Source organism: Panthera uncia (genome assembly GCF_023721935.1).
Source record: "Panthera uncia isolate 11264 chromosome E2 unlocalized genomic scaffold, Puncia_PCG_1.0 HiC_scaffold_19, whole genome shotgun sequence".
In the NCBI taxonomy this organism is placed as follows: domain Eukaryota; kingdom Metazoa; phylum Chordata; class Mammalia; order Carnivora; family Felidae; genus Panthera; species Panthera uncia.
Genome location: NW_026057588.1, coordinates 23,523,130 through 23,549,974, shown reverse-complemented (window position 1 = coordinate 23,549,974; position 26,845 = coordinate 23,523,130). Strand labels below are relative to the sequence as shown.

Here is a 26,845-nt window from a genome sequence, read left to right as displayed (position 1 = left end):
TAGAGTTTATTCTATGAATGCAGGGTTGGTTTCATATTCAAAAATTGTTATAGTGTTCCATTTACTACTCTAAATGAGGAAAAATGTCAATTAACATAGAAAGGTCATTTGACAAAATCCAGCAATCATTCATGATATGAACTCACAGAAATAAGGGAACACAGGGAATTTTGTCAACTTGATAAAGAACTAGAAAAAATCTGCAGTTAATCCTATACTTAATGGTGAAAGGCAGACTAATGGTTTCTCCTTAAATTGGAAAAAAAGCAAATATGTGTACTCTTAACAATCAATCTCATTAAACACATTACTGGAAATCTTTCCCTGTGCAGTAAGGCAAGAAAAGGAAATTGGAAAGGAAGAAATTAAAATTCCTTTATTGTAGATGACATGATTGTGTAGAAAATTTAGAAGTATGAAAGAAAAAAAAAACCTCATGTAATAAAGAGTTTTGGAAACTTGCAGGTTATGGGATCGATATTTTTTTTTAAAATGTATATACTGGCAACTACCAGTTGGAAACAGCAATGAACAATAGAATGCAGTTTAAACTAGAAAAACCAGAGACACCTGTGTGGCTCAGTTGGTTAAGTATCCAACTCTTGATTTCAGCTCAGGTCATGATATCCAACTTTTGATTTCAGCTCAGATCATGATCTCATGGTTCATGAGATCAAGCCCTGCATTGGGTTCTGCACTGACAGAACAGAGCATGCTTTGGATTCTCTTTCTCCCTCTCTCTGCCCCTCCCTCTCTCACTCTCTCAAAATAAAAGAAATAAATTAAAATTAAATAAAATAGAAGAACAAGATTCTTAAATATAAATAAAAGTAAGTATCTATATGCCAGTAACTCTAAAATGCTAATGAAAGAAATCAAAGAAGACTGAATGAAGAGACATGACATTGTTGTTTTGGAAAACCTAACAGCAAAGATATTGTTTCTCTCCATCTCCCCATAGATTTAATGTCATTCCTATCAAAATCCAATAGGATTTTTTAGAAAAACTGATTATAACTTATGTGGAAAGACAAAAGAGCAAGAATAGCCGAATCTGTTTTGAAAAAGAAGAAAATTGTTGGAATCACAGTACCTAAGTAGAAGATTTTACTATACAGTAACAGTAGTATTGGCAAAGCAATAGATAGGTCAAAGATCACATAGATAAGTGAAACTGGTTATAAAGTTGGACTAGTACACCAAACTGATTTTTGACAAAAAGTGCAGTAGCATTTCAGTGATGAAATCATTGTCTTTTCAACAAAAGGTATTGAATCAATTGGACATCCATAGGCAAAAATGAAGAGTCACCTTGACCCCAAACTTCACACATTATATGAAAATTAATTCAAAATGACCATAAATATAAGTGTAAAATGTAAAACTTTTAGAAGAGTACAGAGAAAATTTTTGTGACCTAGAGTTAATTGAAGAGCTCTTACACATAACATCAAAAAAAGAAAAAGTTAATAAAAGAACAAAACTGGAGCACCTGTGTGGCTCATTTGGCTAAGCATCTGACTCTTGATTTCAGCTCAGGTCATGATCTCATGAATCATGAGATCGAGCCCCCCATACAGCTCTGTGCTGACAGTGCAGAGCCTGTTTTCCCTCTCTCTCTGCCCCTCCCCTGCTCACTCTCTCTCTCAAAATAAATAAATAAACATTAGGAGGGGCGCCTGGGAGGCTCAGTCAGTTGAGCATCCGACTTCTGCTCAGGTCATGATCTCGCAGTCTGTGAGTTCAAGCCCAGCATCGGGCTCTGTGCTGACAGCTCAGAGCCTGGAGCCTGCTTCCGATTCTGTGTCTGCCTCTCTCTCTGCCCCTCCCCCGCTCATGCACGCTTTCTCGCTCTCTCTCTCAAAAATAAACATTAAATTTTTTTTTTTTTTAATTAGGAAAAAAAGGAGCGCCTGGGTGGCTCAGTCGGTTAAGCGTCCGACTTCAGCTTAGGTCACGATCTCGTGGTCCGTGAGTTCGAGCCAGGCGTCGGGCTCTGGGCTGATGGCTCAGAGCCTGGAGCCTGCTTCCGATTCTGTGTCTCCCTCTCTCTGCTCCTCCCCCGTTCATGCTCTGTCTCTCTCTGTCCCAAAAATAAATAAACGTTAAAAAAAAATTAGGAAAAAAACAAAACTGGGAAGTTGATCTTTATCAAAATTCAAAAATTTTGCTTCACAAAAGATATTGTTAAAGGGATTTTTTTAAGCCACAGACTAGGAGAAAATATTTGCATATCTCATACTCAAAAAGGACTTGTGTTCATAATATACGAAGAACTCTAAACTCAATAGTAAGCAAAGAGTAAGATTCAGAATATAGCCTGGTTCCTAAAATTTTTATGTGGGCTAAACCTAGAATAAAGAAATTTCCAGGTTTTCATAAGTACTCACCATTTCTTAAGTTATCCTCTTATAGATTGTACATAGCTTTGCTGTCAGTGAGTATTTAGTGTGATGTTGATTTCTATTAGCTGATAGTCATCACTGTTTCAACTCTAGTTGCTGGGTTATTTTCCCCTCATGTATTGTATCACTCTCCCTTCCTCCCCATTACCACTACTGGTTTTTGCCTGCAGTAGCAGCATCAGAAATTCCAGAATATTACTTCCACAATTTTTTCCTATGCAGAAATATTTTTTATCTAAGCCTGAGTGTGACAGGTCTGTTTCAGAATAGCAGCCAAATTTCTGTTCAGGCAGGGATATAGAAAGAAGGCTCCTTGCCTCCTTTACCTTCTCTTCTTTTAGTCTTTCTCCCATTCTACCTGGACTCTGGGCACTTGTGCATAATCTTCCATTTAGAGTATGGAATGAGGTAGCAATACTTGCCTGGTCTGTTTCTGAATCAGACTGACTAAACCAATCCTTATGTCTGGTAAGAAATTTGTAAATGACTTCTTCCATTCATCTGGCAAATCTCTGCTACTCTACGAAATCGTAGCTTTTTGTCACATTTGCTTCACATCATTGAAATACAGCTGACTCCTCTGTGAATGTTGTGTTCTCTCTCATGATTTGTGTATCTTTTATTTACATGTATTAATGCACTGACACTTTTATACATAGAATCTCCCATTTGTAATCTATTATTTGCTTTAAACAAACCCTACAAACAGTACTGTGGACCCACAAATGAATGGGTATAAATGTTAGCTCTTCTTTAGACAGTGGCAATATCAAGAAACAAGGAGAGGAAGGTATTTGAATAAATATTTGATATAAAGTTGAAACATTTCTTCTGCCTTTTTCTTGTATATAATTTTGGGACACCTAAGATATACATTCTTATTGATTATAGGCAATTCTGAGCTTGAACTGGAAATGTAAGCTCCCTCCCAAATCTAAGAGCTAAAATGAACGTGTGCACATCACGCAGCCATCTCCTCACAGAATAATAAATGTAAATAATATACTCTTCAAAACACAGCTTTGTTATTGTAGTGTGTGTTTTGTGTATGTACTAATTCTTCCAAATTCACTATGTATTTTACATTACAGCACACCTGAATTTGGTCTAGCCACATTTCAATTGCTCAGTAGCCATCTGTGGCCTACTTGCTGCCATATGAGACAGCACAGTTTTGAACTAAATCATCTCATTACTAACAGCCTGGAAATTCAAATTTGTAGCTACAAGTCTAATTTCATTTTTTTTACCACTTAATATTGGATATTAAAATGGTCATACCTTTAAGTTCCTAGGTGTTGTACTCATTGTAAATATATATTTTATGTTTAATTTTTATAACTGAGAAATAAAAATGCATGGATTGTATTTCTAATAAATAAGCAAACTGGTTTTAATATAATTTTGTGTCCTTTATGACCTATGTGGTTCAATTAAATACAAAATCTAAAATGTTTTTATATTTTATTGTGTATAAGCTACCATAATATTAATGATAACCACTAGCACTCAATAGACCCTTCCTATGGAACAAAATATTACAGAGTGGGGTAATTATATCCAGTTTAATATTAGAAATGTTTATGTAATATAAATACAGATTATTTTATATGTAGTCTAAGCTTACTTGATCTTATTCAATAATACTGATACATCCAATGGCCATAAAGGTATTTTCCTGTATTTATCATAAAACTTTAACATTTTTTCCATATCACATGTAGGCTTTTAATCTACCAAAAATGTATTTTTGTGTATTGCATACATTAAAGGGATCTAATTATATTCTTCTTAGATAACTAACTGTCCCCATATTTATTTAGTCTCTTTTACCCCACTGATTTTAATGCCACGTTTGTCATATATCAAGTTGCTTTATATGCATGGTTCTATTTCTGTGCCTTCTATTTTTGTGCCTTATCTTGTTTGTCACTCTCTGTGCTGATTACACATTGTGTTAATTATTGTAGCTATAAGATAAGTTTTGATATCTGATAGAGAAAATGTTCCTGTGTGATTTCTTCCTTCAGAATTATCTTGATTATTCTTGTCCCTTTGTTTATCCACAGAAATTTAAAAATTAATTTTTCTTACCTGACTAAAAAATTATGTTGGGACTTGGATTGATATGATTACATTGTATTTACTGATCAATTTGTGATGAGTTGACATATTTGTGATTTTCAGTCTTTCAGTTCATAACCTTTATTCATATTTTCCTTAAATATTCTGTAGGAATATTTTGAAATTACCTTCATAAAACTGCTACACATCTCTCATTAAATTGCCCCTTAATAGCTTAGAGATTTTGTTGTTACTGTGAATAAGATTTTTCTATTAATTTTCTAATGATTATCATTGGTATATGACAAGACTTGAATTTGATGTGTAGATCTTGTGTTCACCAATCTTGCCTTATTCTTTTATTCTTATAGCTTATATATTCTGTTGGATTTCCCATGTATATAATCATTTCACTTGAAAATAAGGATAGTTAGTTCTCTTGCTATAGAATTGTTATAACTCTTCTTTCTTTTGTTGGTCTTACTCCATTGGCCACGATTCTCATTACATTGTTGAGTAGTAATGGTGTTGTCTGGCATCATTTCTTTGTTCATGATGATACATTATGTTTCTATTCAAAAGAATAGAAACTTATTAATATGAAACAGAAACTGGCATTATTTAGTAGAGTAAATGTAAGTACAGTATAGTATTCTTTTATTTTAAGTATTTTTCAAATCACAGAAATTTAGAAAGTACAAATGAAAAATAAAAGGAGGAGTTAAGATGGCGGAGAATTAGGGAGATCCTAGGCTTGCCTCATCCCTTGAACACAGCTCGATAAATATCAAATCATTTTGAATACCCAAGAAATCCATCTGAGGACTGAGAGAGCAAATATGCACAACTAAAGGTGAAAAAACCACCACGTCATGGAAGGTAGGAACTGCAAAGAGTTGATTTGAGGCATGGAAGACATGCAATTGCTGCAATGGGAAGGGAGCCCTGATCACAGAAAGAGAAGCAAGAAAGAAAGAGAAAGTAGAATTGCACGCAGAGAATTGCACAAGAAAAACTCTTCCCCAAAACCGTCAGCTAAGGAAAAGAGAGAGGAGGACTATATCAAGTTGTTATGAACAGTGAAACACAGAGTCTGAAATTTTGGAGGTCTGTGACATTGCCAGGGTGGTGCCTGGCAGCCTTACCACTGCTCTAATGAGGAAGGAGGGCATGGTCCAAGGATCCCCTGGGTACCATGGGGAGAGGAAGTTCCCCTGCTTGGAGTGCATTTGGGAGAGGGAGCGTGACCTCTCGAGGGGTGAGGGACCCAGTGGGCACCATTGAACTACCCTCTTTTCTAGCATAGGAATATAGGCTATGGCTGAGGGCTGCAAGTCTTGGTGCCAGCCAGCTCTCTGCTGTGCTTTGCCATAAACTCCAGGCTGCTGCATAGTCTCACAACTGATTTCTGAAACAAACTGGTAGGCGGCCACATGGCAGCAAGACCCTCCCCCATGGGATAGACATGGGACCAAAGTGTACAGATCTCTACAATTTGGAGTTTTGGAACCCAGCTGTGCAATCTGAGATAAAGTACAGGAGTGCTGCACCACCTAGCAGGCAGACAAATCAGACACAGGCAGCATGAAGGCACGTATCTTGACAGAGGCCAGGGACACAGGAGAAGTCCTTGTTTGCTCTTCTATGAAGGCTTCCTGAGGGGTGGCACAGGTGAGCTCCCCACTCCAGGGATGACAGAGCATGGCCATGCCATTTTCACCACCACCCCTCCCCCATCAGCACTGACCATATATCACTTCAGTGAGAAAAATAGCACCACCAAGTGGAAGCTGGAGCCCTTTACACCAAGCCCTACCAACCTGCACCCTGCAGGCTCATATACTCTAAGGCAAGCCCACCTGACAATCAGGTCAACAGGGCCTGCCCCCAGAACACCAGCACAAACCTTTCACAGGAGCCAAGTCTACTGAGCATAGAGTGCTGCGAAGCTTCTACTCTAGGGAAAATAGGATCTAGTTTCCTTTTTGTTTTTATTTTTTAAATTTCTTTTAATTTTTCTTATTTTTTTATTATATATATTTGCTTTTATTTTTTGGATCTAGCTTTTCATAAGCATAACAAAACATACCTATGATCTAGCTTTTTTTTTTTTTTCCTGGACAAAATGACAAGGTGAAGTAATTCACCCCAAAACAAAGAACAGGAAGTAGGAGTAACAACCAGGGATTTAATCAATACAGATATAAGTAGGATGTCTGAATTACAATTTAAAACAACAATTATAAGCATACTAACTAGGCTTGAAAAAAGTGTAGAAGATGCTAGAGACTCCCTTACTACAAAGATAAAAGAACTAAAATCTAGTCAGGCCAAAATTAAAAATGCTATAACTGAGATGCAAACCCAAATAGATGCCATGACAACAAGCGTGGATGAAGCAGAGGAATGAATCACTAATATAGAAGATAAAATTATGGGAAATAATGAAGCTTAAAAGTAAAGGGAAAGAAAGGTATTGGATCACAAAGGTAGATTTAGGGAACTCACTGACTTCTTAAAACATAGTAACATTTGTATTCTAGGAGTCCAGAAGATGAAAAGAGAGGAAAAGGAGCAGAAGTTTATTTTAGCATATTGTAGATGAAAACTTCCCTAATCTCGGGAAGGATACAGACTTCAAAATCCAAGAAGCACCAAGAACTCACATTAGATTCAACAAAAGCTGGCCATTGCCAAGACACAGAAACGGAGAGACTCCTGAAATCAGCAAGGGAAAAACACCCTTAACCTACGAGGAAGGACAGATCAGGTTCACAGCAGATCTACAGAAACATAGGAGGCCAGAGTGAATGGCAGGATATATTCACTATGCTGAATTGGAAAAATATGCAGCCAAGATTAGTTTATCCAGCAAGGCTGTCATTCAGAATGAGAAATAAAGAGTTTCCCAGACAATCAAAAACAAAAGGAGTTCATGACCACTAAACCAGCCTTGTAAGAAATAAAAGGTGATTATTTAAGTGGAGGGAAGAAAAGACAAAAAGCAACAAAGACTAAAAACAGAGAAGATCTCCAGAAACAGTGACTCTACAACTAACACAATGGCACTAAATTCATACCTTTCAGTAATCATTCTGAATATAAATGGACTAAATGCTCCAATCAAAAGACATAGGATATCAGAATGGATTAAAAAAATAAGACTCATTTATATGCTGCCTACACAGGAACTCATTTTAGACCTAGACACCTGCATACTGAAAGTGAGGGGTTGGAAAAGCATCTATCATGCAAAGGATGTCAAAAAAACACCAGAGGGGTGCCTGGGTGGCTTACTGGGTTGAGCGTCCAACTCTTGATATCAGCTCAGGTCAATGATCCCAGGATCATGGGATCAAGCCAGGCATCAGATTCTGCACTGATCATGGAGCCTGCTCATAATTGTCTCCGTCCCTCCCTCGTTCTCCCTCCCTCCCCCTCTCTCTCTGGTAAAAAAAAAAAGAAAAAGTAAAGTAAAAAAAAAAAAAGAAAAAGAAAACCAGAGTACCCATACTTTATCATACAAACTAAATTTTAAAACAAAGACCCTAGGAGCAGCTGGGTAGCTCAGTAGGTTGAACATCCAACTTCAGCTCAGGTCATGATCTCGCAGTTCGTGATTTCAAGCCCCGTGTGGGGCTTTGTGTTGACAGCTCAGAGCCTGGAACCTGCTTTGGATTCTGCATCTCCCTCTCTCTGCCCCTCCCCTGTTCGCACACTGTCTCTGTCTCTCTCTCTCTCTCTCTCTCTCTCTCTCTCTCTCAAAAAATAAACACTAAAAAAAAAAAAAAAAGATTGTAACAAGGGATGAAGATGGGCATTACATCGTAATTAAGGGGTCTATCCATCAAGAAGATCTAACCATTGTAAATAATTATGCCCCTAACAGGAAGTACCCAGATCAATTAATAATAAACATAAAGAAACTCATTCATAATAATACAATAATAGTAGGGGGCTTTATCACCCTACTTATAGCAATGGACAGAACATCAACAAGGAAATAATGGCTTTGAGTGACACATTGCACCAGATGGACTTAACAGGTATATTCAGAACATTTCATCCTATAGCCACGTTCTTTTCAAGTGCGCATGAAATATGCTCCAGAATAGATCACATACTGGGTCACAAATCAGTCCTTAACAAGCACAAAAAGATCGAGATCATACCATGCATATTTTCTGACCACAATGCTATGAAACTTGAAGTCAACCACAATAAAAAATTTGAAAAGACCACAGATACACAGAGGTTAAAGAACTAAAAACTGAATGGGATAACCAGGGAATTAAAGGATGAAATTAAAAAGTACATGGAAACAAATGAAAATGAAAACATGACAGTCTAAAACTTTTGGAATGCAGCAAAACAAGTCCTAAGAAGGAAATATTTTACAATATAGGTCTACATCAAGAAGCAAGAAAAGTCTCAAACACAACCTAATCTTACACCTAAAGGAGGTAGAAAAGGAACAGCAAATAAAGCCTAAAGTCAGCAGAAGAAGGAAAATAATACAGATTAGAGCAGAAATAAATGACATAGAAACAAACAAAAAACAGATCAGGTCAACAAAATGAGCTGGTTCTTTGAAATAATAACATTGATAACCTCCTAGCCAAACTTACCAAAAAGAAAAGAGAAAGGACACAAATAAATAAAATCACAAATGAAAGAGGGATCACAGTCAACACCACAGAAATACAAACAATTATAGAGAATATTATGAAAAACTATATACCAACAAACTGGGTAATCTGGAAGAAATGGACAAATTCCTGGAAACATACAAACCACCAAAACTGAAACAGGAAGAAATAGAAAATCTGTACATAACCAGCAAAGGAACTGAATTCATAATCAAAGATCTCCCAACAAACTAAAGCCCAGAGCCAGATGGCTTCCCAGGGGACTTCTACCAGACATTTAAAGAAGAGTTTAATACCTATTCCTCCCAAACCATTCCAAAAAAATAGATATGGAAGGAAAGTTTCCAAACTCCTATGAGGCCACCATTACCTTGATTCCAAAACCAAAGACCCCACTAAAAAGGAGAATTACAGGACAATCTCCCTGATGGACAGGTATACAAAAATTCCTAAAAAGGTACTAGCAAGTCAAATCCAAAAGTACATTAAAAAAATTACCATGATCAAATGGGATTTATTCCTGGGCTACAGAGCTGGTTCAACATTCACAAATAAATCACATTAATAAAAAAATTATAAGAACCATATGATCCTCTGAATAGATGCGGCAAAAGCATTTGACAAAATACAGCATCCATTCTTGATAACAGCCCTCAACAAAGTATGGATAGTTGGAAAATACCTCTACATCATAAAGGCCACATACTAAAGACCTACCATTAATATCCTCAATGGGGATAAACTGACAGCTTTTCCTCCTCAGTCAGGAACAAGACAGGGATGTCCACTCTTACCACTGCTGTTTAATATAGTACTAGAAGTCTTGACTCACTAATCAGACAACAAAAAGAAATAAAGGCATCCAAACTGGCAAGGAAGAGTTAAACTTTCACTATTTGAAGACAACATGATACTCTATGTAGAAAACCCAAAAGACTGCCAAATAATTGCCAGAAAGACTCCGCCAAATAATTGCTAGAACTAGTACATGAATTCAACAATGTCTCAGGATATAAAATCAACGTACAGGGGCACTTGGTGGCTCAGTTGGTTAGGCGCCCAACTTCAGCTCAGGTCATGATCTTGCAGTTTGTGAGTTTGAGCCCCATGTCGTGCTCTGTGCTGACGGCTCGGAGCCTGGAGCCTGCTTTGGATTCTGTGTCTCCTTCTATCTCTGCCCCTCCCCCACTTGTGCTCTATCTCTCTCTATCAAAAATAAATAAATATTTAAAAAATTTTAAATCAATGTACAGAAATCTGTTGTGTTTCTAGACACCAATAATGAAGCAGCAGAAAATGAAATCATGGAAATGATCTCATTTACAATTGCACCAAAAACAATTAGATACCCAAAGAGGTAAAAGATCTGTCCTCTGGAAACTACAGAATTCTTATGAAAGAAATTGAAGAGGACACAAATGCAAAAGCATTCAGTGCTCGTAGGTTGAAGGAGCAAGCATTATTAAAATGTCTGTACCACCCAAGGCAATCTACACATTTAATGCAATCCCCATCAAAGTACCACCAGTAAATATCACAGATCTAGAACAAACAACCCCAAAATTGTATGGGATCACAAAACACCCCAAATAGCCAAAGCAATCCTGAAAAAGAAAAGCAAATCTGGATATATCACAATTCCAGATGTCAAAATACATGACAAAGCTGTAGTCATCAAGACAGTATGTAGTCATCAAGACATAGATAAAATGGAACAGATTAGAGAACCCAAAAATGGACCCACAACTATAATCTACTAATCTTCAACAATGCATGAAAGAATATCCAATGGAAAAAGGTCTCTTCAGAAAATGGAGCTGGGGAAACTGGACAGCAACACACAGGAGAATGAAATTGGCCAACTTACTTATACCATACACAAAAACAAATTCAAAGTGGATGAAAGACCTAAATGTTATACAGGAGACCATCAAAATCCTGGAAGGCAGCAACCTGTCTGACCTCGGCCAGAGCAACTTCTTATTTGACATGTCTCCAGAGGCAAGGGAAACAAAAGCAAAAAATGAACCATTGGGACTTCATCAAAATAAAAAAACTTCTGCACAGCAAAGGCAACAATCAACAAAACTAAAAGGCAGCCAACAGAATGGGAGGAGATATTTGCAAATGACATAACCAGATACAGGGTTATTATCCAAAATCTATTATGAACTTATCAAACTCAGCACCCAAAAACAAATAATCCAGTGAAGAAATGGGTAGAAGACATGAATAGACACTTTTCTAAAGAAGACATCCAGATGGCTAATAGACACATGAAAGGATGCTCCACATCACTCATCATCAGGGAAATACAAATCAAAACCACAATGCAGCACCACCTCACACCCATCAGAATGGCCAAAATTAACAACACAAGACACAACAGATGTTGATGAGGATGCAGAGAAAGGGGAACCCTCTTGCACTGTTGGTAGGAATGCAAATTGGTGCAGCCACTCTGGAAAACTGTATGGAGGTTCTTCAAAAAGTTAAAAATAAAACTACTCCATGACCCAGCAATTGTACTATTAGATATTACCTAAAGATACAAAAATACAGATTTGAAGGGGTACATGCATCCCAGTGTTTATAGAAATATTACACAAATGGCCAAACTACGGACAGAGCCCAAGTGTCCATCAACTGATGAATGGATAAAGATATGGGATATATATACAATGGAATATTATTCAGCCATCAAAACGAATGAAGTCTTGCCATTTGTAACAGCATGGATGGAGCTAGAGTGCATTATGCTAAGTGAAATAAATCAGTCAGAGACAGACAAATACCATATTAGTTCACTCATATGGGATTTAAGAAACAAAACAGATGAACATATTGGAGGGGGGAGGAAAGCAAAGAGGGAAACAAACCATAGAGACTCTTAATAATAAAGAACAAACAATGATAGAGGGTGATGGAGGGATGTGGGTGGGAGATGGACTAGATAGATGATTGATATTTAGGAGGGCACTTGTTATGATGAGCACTGAGTATTGTATGTAAGTGATGAATCACAGAATGCTACTCCTGAAACGAATATTGCACTGTATGTTAACTAACTAGAACTTAAAGAAATTTTTGAAAAAGAAAAAAAAACTAAATTAAAAGCACCCATAATGACATCATCCACAGATGATCACTATTTGCATTTTGGTCTATGGCAGAATCATAATTTAGGCTTGGAAATCAGTCTGAAAAAGGCAAAATTACTCTTGAAAATTCATTAAATCACCCATAAATGTATGTATGTGTATGTGTATTTGTATATGGATTTGTGTAATCCATGTTAACACATAATATATATTGTGAAATGAAATAGAAAATACATATGAAAATGCATTTCTCTAGCCTTTTTACTATATTTATGGAATTATTGAACAGCATATATATTAATCTCTCAGTCTGTGAAGCATTATACATATAGTAGAATTTAGGACCTTAAATGTGTGTGTGTGTGTATCAACTCCAGTATGTAAATGATGTTCACTCCACTGACTTGAGCACTTGTGCTTGTTTAAGGTACAACTCCATCATATGAAAAGGTACCATATTTTATAAATATCTATTTTTGTATATTTGCTTGCATTTTGGTTTAGACTCATGATTGGCATTTCACAGAAGATGCCCTTTATAATGCAAAAACAGCAATTTAAGAAATATAACAGCAGAGAAGAGGCCTCAGATTTTCACATTCCAAGAATGTATAGTATTCATTCTTAGTCCTTTCAGGAAGTGGACAACTAATGTCAACTAAACAAAGGAGAATAACATCAAAAGATTTAGGAACATGAATCCATGCAAGGGAAACTATTAAAATAACAGAAATCTGGTATATAAAACCCATGTTAACTTTTAAAATGCTTTTTAAATGTTTTTAGGTCTTAGAAACTCCTTCCCTCCCTTCCGAATAAGTGAACATCAAAAGCCAAGCAGATCACCAAAGTGAGAATAGAACATATTTGTCATTTTTCATATGCTATAGACTTTGAAATAGAGTTCTAAAGGGCAAAGGAGAAACCATGGACTGACCAAATCCAGGCTCCTTTTTTTATCATAACTGAGGTATTTAAATACACTTCCTCAGGTTTTTTCCCATTGAACATAAAGTGAACTCATGGTCTTTCCCACAGTAGTTCAAGACTCTACATTTTCAACCACTTATTATTTGTTAGCATGATTAGCCTAACACGGGAGTCATAGTTAATATTTTCTATAAAGTTTCCTTATCATCGGTATGCCATTACCTGGCAGTTTTAAAGCCATCATTATCCCAAGAACAGAGAATTTTATCTTACTTTTGAGTAATGGTAAAAAGTAACTTAAGATGATGAACTTAAATCTTAAGTTTGGTCACTTAGGGTCACTCAAGGCCAAGAAAGACCTGACTAGGAAAAAGTTTTCAGTGTTATAGAAGCACTAATTGTGTTACATCTGCTTTTTCTTTCAAAGTTTTAGTTAATTATCTAAATGTTTTGTCCTCTGCTTAATAAAGGGTTTAATAGGTGATTATATACACAGTCCTGGTTTAATCTTATTTTAATGCATTCTCATTGATGGGACAATGCCCTTTTTTAAAGATACATAATTATCTTAACTCAGCATGTTATCAGACTGTTCCCAAGAAGATAAAATTGAACTTAAATGTGATTAGTTCTTTTGTCTCACAGGTAATCAAGTACTTTGGATTTCTTATCTTTCATGAACTAATGGACATTTCACAGTTGGCTTTAGAATGTGATGTAAAAAGAAAATATGCCTGGTGCCAATACAGTTTGTTTTCCTTGATTGAATTTCATTGGTATCCCCAAATACAAATGAATATGACTGATATTTATCTAAAAACAATACATACAGATGAATCAGTTGTCCAAAGAAGCCATCTTCATAGAATAGGTATTTCTTTACTGATGTTTAAAACACTTCAAAAATTCTTCTGTAATAATTGCCTATATGGGAAGTGACTACTAATGGGTATGGGATTTTATGTGAGCATGATGAAAATAATCTCAAATTTGATAATGCCAATGGTTGTATAACCTTATGAATATACTACACTACTAAATTGAGCACTTTAAAATGGTGAATTTTTTGATGTGTGAATTATATTTCAATAAAAATAAGTCCATTAAAGAGTCAGGTTTACATAAGTCTCACTGCTTCATACATACTTTGATTTTGTACAAATATTATACTAACGAACCTATTTACTGACCTTAATAATAATACCTAAGTTCACATTTACTGCTCACATTGAAGATTTACCATCACTGAAGATCACAGAAGACTCAGCAGTTTCTGACGGCATACTCAAAGAGGAATCACATAGCTGTAAGCAATGACATTGAAATAAGTGTAGAACATTACTAGGAGCTTACCTGGAGGATGCAAGATTTGTGTGTTCTGAGATTGCTTTTTTATAAAAATGAGTCATATCAACTTGTCACTTTCAGTCTTTTCTTGTGCAACAATCCAAGGCTAGTCTGGGCTTTGTCAGGTATCTCAGTAGGCAGACCAGAGAAATATTTGACTGTCTTCAGATTCAGAGTGTTATTGGGGGTAAGGTAAGCTACATCTCCACCATTTTCCTTTGTTTCTAACTTATTTGGTCACTTCTAAAATAGAGAAACTTAGGAGAAACAGGCTTAACAATAAATTAAGTTTTAGTGTTTATTTTTCTTATTACAAAAGCATTACTTATAAACTTTTACTTAAATATTTATTGAGTGCCTATTGTATTGAAGCAGACTTTGGATGCTGAAGATACAAGTGTGAATAAGAGAGATAAATTTGTGAAAGGTAGGCAATAAACAAGCAAATCAAAAATAGGAAAAATATAAAGTAGTGCTAAGATTATGCAGTGAATTAAAATAGGTGATGTGAGAATGACTGGGGACTGTAAGAAAATACTGTTTTCTGCTTACTACAGAAATATAAGTACATATCAAAAGAAATAAAGTAAAACATGCCTAAAACCCTGCCTACCAAGAGACAACCACCATTAATCTTGGGTATGTATCCATCTTGGGTATGTATCCTTCCAAAACCTGCTCTAAGTCTCTGTGTGCTCACGAGTGTGTGTATGAGTATGTGCATGGTGTTTCATTTGTATTACAAAACAAGATCATACCATTAATACTGTTTTGTGACATGTTTTCTCACTTAACGTATTATGAACAATTTTATGTCAATAATAATTACTTTTGTAATATTTTAATAATTGTAAAATATTCCATTGGGTTGATTTAACCAATCTTTAGTAATTGAATGCTTGCACTGTCATACAGCATAATTCAAAAAAAATCACATGAGATGTTGTATTTAGCTAAAGTTCACATATTCAAAGAAATCATTTCTAATGTTAAATGACATGTTCTCTCAATCACTGGGTTTTGGTTTTTTTTGTTTGTTTGTTTTACCCTTTATCTGCCCCCAAGGACATTCTACAAGGTGGAATCTTCAGCTGTTGACACTTCTTAACTGTATTTCTCTCCTGGGCTATTCCATTCAGATTTATAGCACAAGTTATCTTAACCTCTAAGTGAATAACTCCCAGATCTGTATCTCACACCTTGTCTTGTCTGTCATGTAGATATCCAACCATAATCATAGTTCCCCTTCTCTTTACATCCAACCCTTGCTCATAATTCCCAGTTTACTACAAAGATATTATCATGGCCCCAATCATTTTAGCCTAGAAAAGTTAAATTACCTTTCTTTTCCATCATCACTGCCACCTCCCTGGATCAAGTCACTTTGTCCCTACCTAGAATTACTGTAATAGTTTCCTCATCGATTTCTCTGTCCCTCTGTGATGCCATCTCCATTTCAATTCCATCTGGATCCTCTGGATCTTTGCATCCTTTGTCTTCAAAATCTTCTCATTCCACCCTCTTTCCTTTATTCTTTAAGTAATTGCAAGTCTCTCCAGAATTAAAAAAAAAAAAAAAAAATGTGACTCTGGACAATCTCTACTATAATCACTTCAGATTCACCTGTCATTTTAGCGTCAGCCCACTCCACTCTACTAAATATCTCATTCAGCCCCAATGACTTCTAACTGACAAATCCAGTGAGCACTTAGTCTTTATGTCACCAGATTCTTGCCTACTGTTGGTTGTTGATGATTTACTCCTAAAATTCTTCTGGTTCTCTCTGTACCCTCTCTAACTGCTCCTATACCATCTCTTCTGAGAACCCCTTTTCCTCTGGGCCACTGTAACTACTGGTGTTTCTTGGGGTTGCATTCTCAGCCCTTTGTTCTCCTGCCTGTTCATCACCTACTTTGGCTATTCTAAATGCCACTTATAAGCTTAGGACTTTTAAATCCCTTTATCTAGACCTTATACCTGTGTGTATTAGTGCCTGATAGATCTTCCCCTGAAAGCTGTACCTATGGCACCCCAAACCTGAAAGTATCTTCTCTCCCCGAAACCTGTTCATAGTGTACTGTTTATCTCAGGTGGTGGTACCATCACTTACATTATTCAAACCAGAAATGTGGAGGTCGTCCTTCATTTCCCTCTTTCCTCATTTCCTCTTTCCCTTTCCCCTACATCTAAACCAGAACTGGTATAATTTCCTTACATATCCTTGTTCCTTTTGCATGTGTACTTTATAAATTGTGTTATATCCATGAATTTCTCATTCTTAAAGTCTGAATATCCTGTTTTTGCTCTCACCCAACTAACAATTAAAATGATCACATTTTATATTTCATTTTTCATAATAAAAAAATACATATAATAACTAGAAAGAAGGTGCTGTAGCAGCTACCAAGTTGGCCAGTATAAAGTACATCTTTGAATAAAGATATATTAAAACATGGCAAAATCTTTTCTAACCAATAATTTAACAGGAACAGTTAGCAGTAAGTTTTATATCCTGTTAAGTTTTGCCTTTCAGTTGGCCTTGCTCTACAAAAACATGCTTGCTTCCTCCTTTCATTCAAGAAACATTTTCTGTGCCCACTGAATCTTACATCCTAGGTGCTGTTTGGGGAATAAATGTATTGCTTTTACCCAGAGCCCAAGTGAACTTTGTTCTGGATATCAAATTTATCATCTCTTTTGAATATCTCCAGTTGTAAGTCTGTATTACAGAAAGACTTCAATAATTTTTAGTGTTTCAAAGTGGAAGTTTTACTTTGTTATATTAGCTTAGCCAAGGATTCTGCATTTACCAGTAGCTGGCAGCATGGTTTCAGAGCAGCAATTCAAAAATAAAAGAATTATTTTATTTTTAGAGTATGCCTAATGGACATATTTGTGTTTCTTAATTTGTATTTCTTCTGTGTGTAGAGCTGCCTTTCTTAAGGTTTACACAGAAAGATAGACATACCCTCAAAATGAAGGTCTTTTCCTTCCATATGAACCTAGGCTGATAATGAAATTGGGGAATTAAGAGGAAGAGAGTTAAGGACAATCTAGAAGAGCAGAACTCACTGGAGATAGAAATGACTAAAGTGGACACACAAGCTCTAAGAGCAGCCAGGGAGAAAATCAAACTTCAAGTTAAATGATCCATCAGCTACCTTTCTTAATGAGAAATAAGACAGATGCACACAGCATATTAACATCCTAGAATAAACCAAACTTTGTCAAGTGGTAATGTATCAAGAAACACCACCAATTTTATAGACTTGAAAGAGAAATTAAAACCAGACTCAAAAGGCTGCATGCTAGATGTGCAAATACCAGCCTATTCAGAGAAAGGGCATTTGATATGTGCATTTTACATGTTTATGTCTTTTAAACATTTCCCATGGATTTTTTAATGGGTTAAAATTTTCTGCTATTCTGGGTTTTTTTATTAACATAAGTTTTATTGAGATAGAATTCACACACTATACAATTCACCCATTGCCTCTATATTCAGTGGCTTTTAGTATATTTAGAGTTGCGTATCCATCACCACAATCACTATTAGAACATTTTCATTACCCTGAAAAGAAGCCCCACGTACCTTAGTCAGTCTCCAGTCTCACCAGCCCTAGAAAACCACTCATCTACTCTCTCTCTCTTTCTCTCTCTCTCTCTCTCTCTCTCGTTTTACCTATTCTGGTCATTTCATATAAATGCAATCAAATAATACATGATATTCTATGACTGGCTTGTTTGACTTGGAATAATGGGTCCAGGTTCATCTATTCGGTAGCATGTTTTTCATACCACTATTTCATTTCTTTCTGTCGTTGAATATATTCCATTGTATGTATTTACCACATTTTATTCATTCATCTAGTGAATGTGACATATGAGTTGTCTCTACTTTTTGGCTATTATGAATAATACTACTATCAACATTCATATATAAGTTTTTGTGCAGACATGTTTTCATTTCTCTTGAGATATACCTGGAAGTGGAATGGAGCTCTGTGTTTAACCATTTGAGGAACTACCAGAATGTTTTCCAAAGCAGCAGCACCATTTTACTTTTCCCCCAGCTGTGTATGAGGGTTCCAGCTTCTCCACAGCCTCACCAGCATTTGTCTTTTTTATTATAGCTATCCTAATGAGTATGAAATATTATGTCATTGTGGTTTGAAGTTTCCTGATGACTAATGATTTTGAGCTTTTCATGTGCTTCTTGGCCGTTTGTATATCTTCCTTTGATAGTTGTCCATTTATTTATTTATTTTAATATTTATTTATTTTGTGAGAGAGGGAAGAGAGAAAGAATTCCACCTGGGCTCCACACTGTCAGCCCAGAGACCTACAAGAGGCATAGTCTCACAAACCATAAGATCATGACCTGAGCTGAAATCAAGAGTCAAATGCTTAATTAACCAAATGAGCCACCCAAACAATAATTGTCCATTTAGATCCTTTGCCCACATTTACAATATAGGTATTTGCTTTTGTATCATTGAGATACAAGAATTCTTGGGGCACCTGGTGGCTCAGTCACTTAAGCATCCAACTGTATCAAACCCTATGCTGGGCTCTGCACTGACAGCACAGAGTCTGCTCAGGATTGTCTCTATCCTACTCTCTTTGCCTCTCCCTCACTCATGCTTTCTCTCTTTCTCTCTCCAAATAAATAAATAAATAAATAAATAAATAAATAAATTTTAAAAATTCTTTGTATCTTCTACATACAAGTTCCTTTTGTTAGATACATGATTTGCAAAAATTGGCTCTCAGCCTGTGAATCATCTTTTCACTTTCTTGATGGTATCATTTGAGGCACAAATGTTTTTCGTTTGAATGATGCCAAGATTAGTTTTTCTTTTCTTGCTTGTGTTTCATTTTTTGTCATGAAGGAGTAACATTTTTTAAAAGCTTCATTGAGGTTTAATTGACAAAGTAAAGTGCGTGTCTTTAAAGTGTGTACATTGATAAGTTTTGACATATACCACCTATGAAAATAATACTACAGTCAAGATAAAGAACATATACACAACCCATACGTTTCTTTTTAACCCTTGGTAAGCTACTCTTCCACTCCTTCTACCCTTCCCTCATCCCACAGGCAACCACCAATCTTCTTTTCATCTCTGTAGATTAGATTGCATTTTCTATTTTGTATCAGTGAAATCGTGGATTTTATGCTTTTTTATGTCTGGGTTCTCTCACTCTGCATTATAATATTGAGATTCATCCATGCTGTTAACATGTATCTTAGTTCATTGTTGCTTATAGCTGAGGAGTATTCCATTGTACAGGTATATCACAATTTGCTTATTATATCCATTTACATGTTGCCGGACATTGGGTTCTTACCAGGTCTGTTTGTTAAAAATAGTCTACTATGATCACTCTTATAAAAGTCATGCAAGCTTTTATTTGTCTTGGGCAAATGTCAAGGAATGGAATGTTTGGTCTTTTGGAAGGTGCACATTTAATTTTTTGGTTCACATTTTCAACATTGGTATGGTCAGTCTTTTTAATTTCAGCTATTTTGTTTGTAGTGTAGTTCTTTGTAGTATTAATTTCAGTTCCTCTAATAACTGATGATTATTTAACATATTTTCATGTAATTATTTGCTTTTCATAGATCTTTGGTAAAGTGTCTGTTCAGATCTTTTGCCTTTTATTTGAGACATTTGTTCGTTCTCTCTCTCTCTCTCTCTCTCTCTCTCTCTCTCTCTTTTATAGACAAAGAATGTATGCATGAGAGCTGGGGAGGGGGGCAGAGGGAGAGAGAGAGAATCTTAAGCAGGCCCCACACTGACCATGGAGCTTAATCCCACAAGTTTAGGATCATGAGCTGAGCCAAAATCAAGAGTCAGACCCTTAACCAACAAGCCATACAGGTGCCCCAGGATATTTGTTTTCTCAGCTGAGTTGTGAAAGCTCTCTGTATACAAATCCTTTATTACTATTATTTGCAAATATTTTCTTTCATCTCTAGCTTATCCCTTTGTTCTCTGAACAGTGTCTTTTAAAGGGCAAGAAGTGCTTAACTTTTTAAAAATTCATACATGGGCTGTGGTTTTTAGTGTCATATCTAAGAAAGAAATCTTTACCTAACTCAGTCACAAAGATTTTCTCGTGTGCCTTCTTGTAGTATTTTTTTATAGTCCTACATTTTATATTTAGGTCTGTGATCCATTTTGAGTTAATATTTCTGTATGGATCCAAGTTTCTTTTTTTGTAAACTGTTCCAGCACCATTTATTGAAAAGAATTCCAAAAAAAAAAAGAAAAGAAAGAAAGGAAAGGAAAAGAAAAAAAAAAGAAGAGGAACATCTGGGTGGCTCGGTTGGTTAAGCATCCGACTTCGGCTCAGGTCATGATCTCAGGTCATGATCTCACGATCCATGGTTTCGAGCCCTATGTCGCGCTCTGGAGCCTGGAGCCTGCTTCAGATTCTGTGTCTCCCTCTTTCTTTGCCCCTCCCCCACTCGTACTCTGTCTCTGTCTTGAAACTAAAAAGAAAGAAAGAAGAAAGAATTCCTTTTTCTACTCAATTGCTTTTGTACTTCGATGAAAGCCAGTTGGCCATATGTATATCAGTGGGTATATTTCTTCACTCTATTCTGTTCTGATGTTCCTCTTTGCAACAGAACCACAGCTATTTCACTGTTGTTTGTTTATATGAGTAGTAAATTCAGACAGTGTAAGTCCTCAAACTTTACTCTTTTTCAAAATTATTTTAGCTATTTTAGATCCTTGGCATTTTCTATTGTATTTTAGGCTGTTTTTCAATTTTTGCAAAAAAAAAAAAAAAAAAGTCTGCTGAAATTTTGTTTGATATTACAGTACCTCTCACCCCTTCTCCATGAGAAGTATGTTCCAAGACCCCCCAATGTATACCTGAAACTGCTGATAGCACTAAGCCCTATATATACTATTTTTTCCTATATATATAGAACTATGAGAAAGTTTAATTTGTAAATTAAGCATAGTCGATTAACAATAATAACTAATAATAAAATAGAATTATAATGTACTATAATGTTTAAGTTAGGTGAATATGGTCTCTGTCTCTCAAAATATCTTATTGTACTCTACTCACCCTTGTGATAATCATCTGATTTGTCAATTATATTGGTACAAGTTTTTCGTGACATTTCTTTATTATCTTTTTAATACCAGTAAACTCTGTACTGGTGTTACCTCTCTTATTCAGGATAGTTGTATTTTGTGTCTTCTTCCATTTCATTTGGAGGTTTATCAAGTTATCAAGTTTATCAAAGTTATTCTTCACAAAAAACCATCTTTTGGTTTCATTGATTTTCTGTACTGTTTTTGTTTTCTACTTAATTGCTTTTCTCTGTGTCATTATTTCCTGTCTTCTTATTTCACTATTCATTTGCTCTTCTAGTTCCACTGTCTTAAGAAAGAAACTGAGGTCATTCGAGACTTTTCTTCTTTCCTAGCGAAGTATCTAATGTTATAAATTTCCCTCTAAATACTGTTTTAGTGACATACTACAAATCTTGATATGTGTGTCTTCATTTTTGTCCAATTTAAAGTACTTTGTAATTTCCCTTTTGATCCCTTCTTTTACCAGTAGATTTTTAGTAGCATTTAACTTCCAAATATTTTTGAATGTCACTGTTGCTGATTGCTCTTTTCTTTTTTTCCAGCCTTATGACATATAGTTTACATATTACATTGTATGAATTTAAGATGTGCAAATATGATAAACATACATGTATATTGCAAAATGTTTACTACATTAAGATTAGTTAACATTCTTCATCTCAGGTAATTACCATTTTCTTATCCTTGTTGTTATAGTGAGAACATTAAAGCTTTACTCTCATAACAGTTTTCAGCATACAGTACAGTACTGTTAACTATCATCACCATGCTGTACATTAGATCCCCTGAACTTAATCATCCTATAACTGAAAATTTATATTCTTTGACCAACATCTCCCATTTCCCCCTACTCCTTGGCTGCTGGCAACTACCATGCTGCTTTCTGTTTCTAAGAGTTCAGTGTTTTTAGATTCTACATGTGAAATCATACAGTATTTGTCTTCCTGTGTCTGGCTTATTTCACTTAGTGTAATGTCCCCCAGGTTCAAATGTTTCAAATGTCAGGATTTCTTTCTTTTTTAAGTCTGAGTAATTTTCCAGCACACACACACACACATACACACACACACACACACACACACACACACACACACCACCCCATTCTCTCCATTCATCAACTGATGGACATTCAGATTGTTTCCATATTTTAGCTACTGTAAATACTGCTGTGGCAAACATGGGAGTTCAGATATCTCTTTGAGATTCTGATTTTAGATCCTTTCAGTATATAAGTGGGATTGCTGCATCATATGGTAGTTCTGTGTTTAGTTTTTCGAGGAGCCTCCATACCATTTGTCATAGCGGCTGTACCATTTTCCACTCCCACCAGCAGTGTTGCCTTTTCCCTTTTCTGCCTTCATTTGAATTAGATGAGCATTTTTTATGAGTCCATTTTGTCTTTTTTGTTAAATTATTAACTTTATCTTGTCATTTTAGTGGATGCATCTTTAACTTATCCCAGTCTCTCTCCAAACAATATCATACCACTTCTCATACAGTTGAAAAACCACACAATATAGCACATTTTCATTTCTCCCCTTCTGACCTTGGTGCTGTTGTTTCACATGTTTTACATCTACTTACATCATTCATGTCACACTGTGTTGTTTAATTATCTGTTACCTTTAAAGAGATTTAAACAATAAAAAATATTTATTTGCCTATATATTTAACATTTTCACTGCTTTGTATAAATGTAATATTCATCTGGTTTCATTTTCCATCTGCACAATGGACTTTAACATTTCTTACAGTGCCATGAAGAAAAATATTGACATAAATGACTGTAATATTATAAACCTTTCAGTGAAGAACACCATAAATTTTTAAAACAAAATAAAAGGCTGGGGCAAAACGTTTATAACATATCAGTAATAATTACAGCACGTATAGCAATAATAATAATAGCATATGTTGAATGTGTGCTGTGCTGTGTTCCAGGTACTACACTGAACTATTTATTCTGTACTTTTTAATTTAATCCTTAAAACAACCTTTTGAATTAATATACTGTTTTTACCCTTACGTTACAAACAAGGATGTCAGAGTAACAGGTAAGTTGTTAGGGTCCCTAACATTCAGAGATGTCCTGAAAATCAATAATTAAAAAAAATATATTAAAGTGCCAGTTCCCAGAAGAAGCACAAATAGCTGATATATATGAAAGTAATACTCAGCTTCTCTTATAATCTGGAGAATGAGATTTTTAAGCTACCCACCTGGCAAGCATAGGAAGCAATAACACTAACATTGGCAAAATATGAAGAGTGATATACCCATACACTAGAAGTACAAATTGGTGCATTTTTTAGAGGACCATTTCACTTAACCTATGGATATATAAAATATGCATATTGTTTGACCACATAACTATCATTTGGAAATTTATGTACAAATTCCCAAGGGAGAATAACATATTTATAGGTGTGTGAATGAGTGGCATGCTGCAACGGAAAACTATTGAAGACTACTTATCAATAGCAGGGTGTTAAAATGAATGAATGATGGCTTAGCCATATTGTGGAGTAGCCATTGGAAAGAATGCACATGTGGAAAAACAGGCAATTTGATGGGCTACTGCTGGGAGATATAAACTAGTACAACTTCTCTGAGGGGTCTTTTCAAAATAGATATCAGAAGTCTTCATTCAGACTATATCCCTTTCTCCCTGTGTATGCTGTATTATGGGACATAAAGAAATCAGTTGCAGAAGAATCTGTATAGTAAAACCTAAATAGGGTTTTTTAAGGATATATATACTTACATATTTGTACGTTTCTAGAAGGTTTGGAAACATGCATACCAAATTAGTAACAATGGTTATCCCTAGAAAGGAAGAATTTTGTTTTTTAAAGTCTCTGTTACTTGAATTTAGCAATAACTTTGTAATAGTTTTGAAAAAACACTTTTTAAAAAGATACATGTGTTGTAATTGACAAGAACACATCAAGAGACAGACTCTAAATAAGCAAGATCATTTCTTCTCATAGATTTCAAACCCAAATGGATCAAGGTTTTTCCTTCCTGTGCTTAAATGAAATTGTATTTATAAAAGTGAGATGTTGGACTGTGCCTGTAGGTTCAGTAAAACTTTAAAGGACTGAAATTTTACAGACCCCAAGTTCAATACTGCAAAACCAAGGTAGTTAGTGAGCATTGAGACAAGAACCATGGTACATGGCATTTATACTCTTCACAAACTCATAACAAAAATTAAAATGACATTTTAAATTGTACAATGTTGTAGATTATATTGTGTATTTTAAGTTGCAGCCAGAGTTATAATAATGAAATCCACACATTCACTTTGAAACAGGAAATTAGTACAGCACAGTCACTCAAAAGGTTGACCAGTATGATACTATGGTTACAGAAGATTGTAGAAATGCTACCTTTATCACATGTCCTCATGTTTTAATATGATCTCCTAATAACAAACTAGAATAGTCTTCATTTCCGTGAAATATCTAGTAAAATTACATGGCTAAAAAGGTACGATGGATAAATTACCTGGGAAGAATATTACAAATTATAATTTAAAAATCACTTACTACACAGGAGACGAAGAAATGATTATTCCTTCTGTTATATGTTAGGTCTTGAGCAAAGTCACCTCATTGCTTTCCAGGTAATTGTTACAACCTGGGAGGGTTTTTTTCCTTTGTTAAAGAATTATTCTAAACTATTTCTGTTGCAATTTTTTATCTAGAATAATTTGAAGTCAATTATATATTTAGTACATTATACAAATTGAATATTTTATACATAGGTTCCCTTACTGTGTTGAACAGAAAGACATTTTCCTCATTTTTTTTTTTCTTTTCCAAAGTGTCCAGATTCAGGCTAATACCCAAAGTTGTATTTTCATATGGAAAAAAGGAAATATCTTTTTAGTTTTATTTAAAATAACTATTAGAGAAAATTGAGCACTAGTAAAATTTAATACCTTTAGCCTATTACTTTTTGCATAAGTAGAGGGAAGTAAAGAACTTGTATTATACATTGGGAAATGCCTATAATAGGAACCATCACATAAAATCACACTGCAAAAGTTACTTCTATTTCTAAAGGAAATATTTTTGCATGGCATGGTATTGCACTATAGAAATAAGAATGGTGATAACAAGGGCGCCTGGGTGGCTCGGTCGGTTAAGCGGCCGACTTTGGCTCAGGTCACGATCTCACAGTCCGTGAGTTCGAGCCCTGCGTCGGGCTCTGTGCTGACAGCTCAGAGCCTGGAGCCTGTTTCAGATTCTGTGTCTCCCTCTCTCTCTGCTCCTCCCCCGTTCATGCTCTGTCTCTCTCTGTCTCAAAAATAAATAAACGTTAAAAAAAAAATTAAAAAAAAAAAAAAAAAGAATGGTGATAACAAACACTTTCACTGAGATCTAACTGGATAACAAGAATTGTTCTAAGTATTTTGCATTCAGTATTTCATTTTATTTTTATAACAATCCTATAATATAACAACTCTTTTTATAATTCTTGACTCTTTTAAAGTTTATTTATTTTTGAGAGAGAGGGAGAGAGTGTGAGCAGGGGAGCAGCAGAGAGAGAGGGAGAGAAAGACAGAATCCCAAGCAGGCTTCATGCTATTAGCAGAGTCTGACATGAGGCTCAGTCTCATGAACCATTAGATCATGACCTGAGCTGAAACCAAGAGTCAGATGCTTAACCTACTGAGCCACCCAGGCACCCCTAATATAAGTACTCATTGCTCAGTTTACAAATAAGGATAGGAGTCTTCAGGAGATTAACTAATTTACTCAAGGTTAGTAACAGCTAAATGACAGTCAGAATTTGAATCCACATAATCTGGCTCCAGAATCTAAGCTCAAAACCACTTTGCCTATAGAGCCACATATAAAAGGGAAGATTTCATAACCGTACAAAGTACAGTGCTTTTGTCTGAAAGGACCTAAGCAATATCCACCCTACTGCCTGTCTGGAAGTGGAAATTCTATCATTGTAGATTCACTGCTTTGGGTTTTACAAGACTTGGGGATATCAGGTGGTTCCATTTAAAATGCAAATATTCATTTGGGGAGTTATACACATCAGAAGGGATAATGGCAGTGTCCAGGAACTCAGAAATGGAACCACATGGTCAATGGCTATGGATTAGCAAGGGAAGAAAGAGGGATGGACCTGGAAACTCCACATAAGAGGAGAGGCTTGCAACCAATTAGCCTCAGGATTTTTGTCAAAGGCTCACAAAGTATAGCCAA

General features: G+C 35.5%; 1 protein-coding gene and 1 long non-coding RNA gene across 2 annotated transcripts in view; one reads left to right on the top strand and one right to left on the bottom strand.

Moving 5' to 3' along the window:
- ITFG1 (integrin alpha FG-GAP repeat containing 1) overlaps positions 1 to 26,845 on the top strand; it is a 342,666-nt gene that overhangs the window by 185,211 nt on the left and 130,610 nt on the right. The gene's annotated exons all lie outside the window — the stretch shown is intronic.
- LOC125915222 (uncharacterized) overlaps positions 1 to 26,845 on the bottom strand; it is a 199,208-nt gene that overhangs the window by 65,643 nt on the left and 106,720 nt on the right. The gene's annotated exons all lie outside the window — the stretch shown is intronic.